Here is a 6,000-nt window from a genome sequence, read left to right on the forward strand (position 1 = left end):
CCCAGGCCTGGAGTATTCTCACTTTCCTGGAAGAAGGGGATGCTCTTGCCTCGCTGAACCGCCCAGGCTATTTTTAAATCGCCGTAGCAGCCAGAGGATAGGGAGACACAGCGTGGTGAAGTTCCCCTCTGCTCTTGCCTGCTGATTGCTGCCCTTTGAACAGAGGCTGGAGGTGAACACAGGGTCCCGGAAGGTCTCGCCCTCTCAACCCCCCAGCACCACCCCAGAAAGTCTCCCGGGAGGGCAGAGAGCCATCCGAGGCCCATTTGCCCTCCCTGCCCCGAGAGATGCTGCCGAGGGTGTCGAGAGGCCAGGGGGGTCAGATCCTGGCACCTGCTTTCCTTTTTCTCCCTTTGGGAAAAAAAAAAAAAAAAAACAAACCCAGAGCAAACAATTAAAATATTCCAGCTGCTGGCTCGGAGCTGCGATCCCAGATAAAACCCCAAGGATCTGCCGGCTAAATATAGCCTGAGCCCCATAAATTAAACAAAAGCTTTTCACTAGGCTCTCAGAAAGCTGGTTCCAGCGGCAGTTTTATCTATGTAAGGTATAACTCCAGCGGTATTTGTTATTGTTAGCCGTAGCTCCCCCGTGTCACCGACCTCCCCAACGCCGTTGTGTAGGAACATGAATTTTACAGAGCCAGACTTCTCTCTCCCAGCAGCTCCTCTGCTGTGGTGGGATCACACCTCAGGCCACTTTCCTGCCTTTTTATAAGGATTTACAAACGCATTTTTTTTTCCTTTTAGACAACTTCTGATTATTCCATACTTGCCCATCTCGACATCCCAGATGTGGGAGAGCTGCCCTCCTCTCAGGCATCTGCTTAATTTCTATTCCCATCAGCTGACCTAGGAGCTGTGAACCGTTAAATGAAGTACTGCCTACAAGGCAAAGGTGTTGGAAAGCTCTTGCAGGTACTGTGCAAGGCAATGTGCATGTAGGTGCTTGTCTCGCCTCCTTTTTCTCATCAAGGTTACTAGCAACATCTTATTTTATATATATGATATTATATAGTCAATGACTTATGGATTTCTGGGAATTTTCTCACCCAGCCCGTTAAAGAAGTTTCGGCATCCTGCTGCCTCGAGCGCACGTGGCTGGCTCGTGACCAGGAGCTTGTGTTGCCGGGCTGAGTTTGTGCCGCTTTCTCTCCAACGCTTCCTCCCAATGTGCTGTGCTCGGCGTGAGGAGCGCATCCGATGCCTACTTTCCCATCCCAGATTATTTAGGCTTTGTTGCTTTTTCCATGGGCTTTTGCAAAAGTATTTCACTTATTGCACCAGAGCTGCTTCATCCCAAAGCCGAGGGCTGGCTCAGCCGGCGTGCAGCGCCGCTGACATCCCAGCCCCTTGCTCCATCCCGGTGCTGGGCTTTGATTTTATTTCTGCATTTGCCGGTGAGTCTATGGCTGAGTAATCCAGCCCACGCTTCAGAAAGGTGTGAGCAGAGCTGGCAGCCCAGAAAATCCGAATTGCCTTTTCCAAGTGAAAGCACCATCTCCTCGATGAGTTTTTCTCAGCCTCCCCTCACTCCTGGCTCCCGGCAGCACGACTGGCTCTGCTGAAACCACCCAGCAAAGTTGCTTCGTGCAAGCGAGCCCCCGCAGGGTCCAGCCTTTCTCCAAGGCCACCCGCTTGTCTTGTCCCCGATATTGTCATGGGACCTCTCAGCTATTTTGGTTCCTTGCAATGGTTTTTAGGCAAATAGCCCTTTCCTAGGCAGGACGCGAGGAAGAGGAGGGCCCCCCTGGTTCCTCCTGCTCAGCAGCTGGAGGCAGCCCAGGAGCTCTGTACCCGCATCCCCTCCATCCCTTGGGAGCATCCCGGGGCAGGCAGGAGGAAGGACAAGGTTCCCCTCCCATTATCTCCATGGGTTTTTACCTCTGTTTGTAAACATGCCTCTACTTGCCCCCTCAGCAGGGCACAAAAAAACCCAAAAACTCAGGCTATTTTGAGTGAACTCAACCCAAAAAAAAAAGTCAACTCCGAGGCTGTCATGGCTATATTTAGTTGGAACTTTTCTGTCCAGGATTCAGACTCTATTTGGAAACCCTGTACCCTGGCATGTAGCCAAGCGTCTCGGTTTTATACAGTAATCCCTCAGCATGTGGCAAATGTTTCTCATCTCTCGGTGGCTGCGGCACTGGCCCCGGCAGCCCGGCAGCGGAGGGTTTTAAGCTGAAACAGAGACAAGCTGGCTGGCTGTGGTTGTGGATTCACATCTTAGGCCCAGAAGGTCTTTTAATAGAAACATCTTCTTGACATCACTTTAAAAGAAAAAACCCTGGGAGTGTCAGAGCTGCCCCTGGCCCCAGCCCCCTGTGTCTGGTGGGCATTTTTGGGGTGCAGACCTTAGGGCGTCCCTACTAGCCGCTGGCCTGGGGTGATGCCTGGGAGTGGAGCAACGGGAGCAAGATGTGGGGCACCCCAAACCATGGCCCCAGGACCCCTTGGCTGCTTCAACTGGCAAGGTGGGAAGTACCTTCTGGCTTATTTTGCCCCTCTCTCCACTGAAAATGTAATGAAAATTCCCGTTTCACATGCTGGGAGTTCTGGGGTTGACACAATTGCCCAGAGCATGGTTGTAGTTCCCAGTAACATGATGGTGTTTCAGTGCCAACAACTTTGTCCTGACAGTCTGTGGGTGTTGGAGTGATGCTTGGGGAAGCAGCATCCTCACGCGCCCTGGTCCTGTCCTGTCCTGTCCTGTCCTGTCCTCTCCACTCTGCTCCCCTCCTCTCCCCTCCTCTATTTTGGACAAAACAAGGCTTGTAACAGCATCTCTCTTGGAAACACAGAAAGTAACCGAAAGTAAAACCGCCGGTTCCCAAGCACCACGTGTGTTTCCCTGCTCTGCAGCAGTTGTGAGAAGAGGGAAGCAGGAGCCAGCTGAGAAAAGGTGATCAAATGGCTATTTATACAGCCCTTCCAAATATTTTAGACTCATGACATGCATGATGATGTATAACAAAAATATCTGCTTCAAACCCTTCCAACTTAAAATCCCACATCCTTATTTTAATTCAGGAGTTCAAGGGACTTAAGGAAGTATACACTTAAAGTGATCCTTATCGCTCACAGCGAGGAGCGCTCCAGCCAGCCCTTGGGGACGATGGAACAGGCTTTGGGGAGAGACCTTCAACCCAGCAGCCGCAGCGGGGACACAGTCTGGACCGGCTGTGGGAATAAAGCAAAGGGAATCTGCAGGGATCTGCGGGATCAGCGCCTTTGAGGTTGTTTGATTCGGCAGCCCCCTTGTCCCCGCCGGTGTCCCCTGCAGCCTGGTGCTCCTGGTGCTCAGCCTAATCGGGTTTCTAACGAGGCTGATTTACTCTCGCTGATTTAAGAGGGCTCTCTGGGGCTCTGCAGGGCCCAGGAGCTGCAGGCGGCCGAGCCCCTAGCCCCCAGCGTGTGTGGGCAGGAGCAGAGGGGTCCCTTGGGGGTGCCAGGATGCCTTGAGGGTGCTGGCGTCTCGCATCCCCCAGCCTCACCGCTCCTTGCCTTCCTCATGCCAGAAGTGCCGCTGCAGCGTGCCAAGGCTGAAGGTCTGGCGGGGCCAGCCGGGACCCAAAAAGATGTCAGCCTGTGTTAATGAGCGCAAATGAAGATCTGCCATCTCCTTCTGACTCCATGCAGCAGCAGCCTCCGCTGTGCTTCTGGTGGGAGAAGCTGGGAATGGGCGGCAGAGCCCATTCCTGCAACACCCAGACGTCTGCCAGAATGAAGCCAAGCTTTGCAGAGTAGTTTAAACACCCGCTAGCATGTTCCCTGAAGCCCTGTGATTCATCGACAGCCACTCAGTTCAGTTCTACCCTTTCATCGTCGCCGAATGTGGCATTTCCCTAAATCACATGGGCTTTTTCTGCTGCTATTACACACCTACGGGCCCAGCTGTTCCCTCCCAGACACTTTCTGTACCATGCCATCCCGCTTTAAAAGCGCCCGCTGCCTGCACGACGTGTGCTGCCTTCAGGCGAGACGCAGGTTTGTCGCAGCAGCTTTAATCGCCGCAGTCTCCCCGCAATCCCTGTTCCCAGAGGACAGGGGGTTCCACGCCGGGGTTATCGCCCCATGCAGCCACTTGTGTCCCTTGTGCTGCAGCGACGTGGGATGAGACGGATGGAGGTTCGGATAAAGGTCCGGCGCCTCTTCTGGGATGAAAGGCTGGTGGAAAAACCGGGCAGGCCAGCCAGCCCTTTGGTTGAGGATGCAGGATCCGTGCATGCATTCCCAGTGAGAAGGGGTGTCCTTGGGACCCAGCCACCCCACCAAAAGTGACCTGTGGCCGAGTGGGTGTTTGCAGGCTGTGCAGGATCCGCACATCCCAGAAGGTGGAACGAGTTGCCCAGGAGCTCTGCTGTGCAGCCAGGATTTTTTTGCTATAATTCTGGTTTTTTTTCTTAGTCTCAGCCTGGGAAATTTTAGCTCGTGGTGCCAAATGCCACCCCAGCGTGTTTATTAATGCTGATTGTAAAACCTTGGCAAAAACACTCTCCATCAGGTCTGCAGAAATCCTGCCGGATCCACTGCCTTCCAACCAGATGGGCCTTATTAAGAGATGTCACACCGCTAACAACACCTGACAGCTCTTTGACTCCCTTCCCTGCTCTGCTCCGCACACTCTGAGCGAAGCAGCAGCCTGAGCCAAGAGCCAAGGGGAGGCAGGAGCCCGCTGCTCCCACGCCTTCCCCGAGGGCACGGAGCGGGGGCTTTGCCTCTGCATGGGCTCCTCCACTCCAGATTTGCTTCGTGCTCCTCACCTGCCCTCCTCTTCCCACTTCCCTTTTCCCACTGGAGGTACCCAGCTGCACCCAGATGTGTGCCGTCACCCACAGCCTCAACCACCTCAGGCTGCTGATGGTGTATTGCTCACGTAATGGTTTGGGTTGGAAGGGACCTTTAAAGCCCATGCAGTCCCACCACCCTGCAAGAAGCAGGGGCATCTCCAACCAGATCAGGTTGCTCAGAGCCCCGTCCAACCTGGCCTTGAATGTTTCCAGGGATGGGGCATCCACCACCTCTCTGGGCAACCTGTGCCTGTGTTCCACCACCCTCAGTGTAAAAAATGTCTTCCTTATATCCAGTCTGAATCTACCTCCTTCTATTTTAAAACCATTATCCCTCATCCTATCACAACAGGCCCTGCTGAAGAGTTTCCAAGTCCCTGACTCACTTGTACCATCTTTCCCCGACAGCAGGCTGACTCTGCGCAGGAGCCGGGCTTGGGCAAGAGCTGCGCAGCCTTGGAGAGCTGCTGCTGGCACTGCTGCCTGTATTCCCTCGGACCGCATCGCCGCAGCTCTTGCTTGCTGCCTGCCAGCCCTCCTCTGCATGATATACCAGCCCCATAGATTCCAAAATCTGAAGTATTTCAGCTTCTAGAATGTCATCGTGCCTAAAAATCATGCGGTCTTGCTGCAGGCTTAGTTTGCTGGGCACAGGAGAGCCAGTGCGATGCCCCGAGGCACCCCGCATCACCATGACCAGTGGCAGGGAAGGGGCCAGTTCGGCTGCGCCGGCGTCTCCCGGCTCTGCGGCTGAGTCCCTCTCAGGGGACATCCCAACCCTGCTGCGTTTTCTAATTTCCAGCATAATCTGCCACTCTCCAGGCTCATCGTGACTTAATATAACGCTGGTGACCGCCCGTGGGCAGGGGCGGGAGAGCTCGTCCTTCTCCCTGCCCATCCCCAGGTCATCATCGCCGAGCAGAACAAAAGCTGTAAAAAAAAAATCAGACTGAAAATATCTCAAGTATTTTGGGTTGTTTTTTTTTTTTTCCCCTTTGAAATTTGCCATATTTTCTCTGGTCCCTGAGAAATAACTGAAGGGGGTGAAGGGTGGGCGAACGGCTTTCTGAGCAGCCCGCTTGTCTTTGGAGCAAGAGCTGGGTCTGGGGGAGCCTGGGCTCATTTTAATTATATCTCGACTGCGGTGCTCGTTACTCAGAGCCTTAACAGGCTCTGTGGTTCCCATTTGTAATCACACGTTCAGTAAAATA

The sequence above is a fragment of the Chlamydotis macqueenii genome, chromosome 9 (genome assembly GCF_036417535.1).
Source record: "Chlamydotis macqueenii isolate bChlMac1 chromosome 9, bChlMac1.mat, whole genome shotgun sequence".
Classification (NCBI taxonomy): domain Eukaryota; kingdom Metazoa; phylum Chordata; class Aves; order Otidiformes; family Otididae; genus Chlamydotis; species Chlamydotis macqueenii.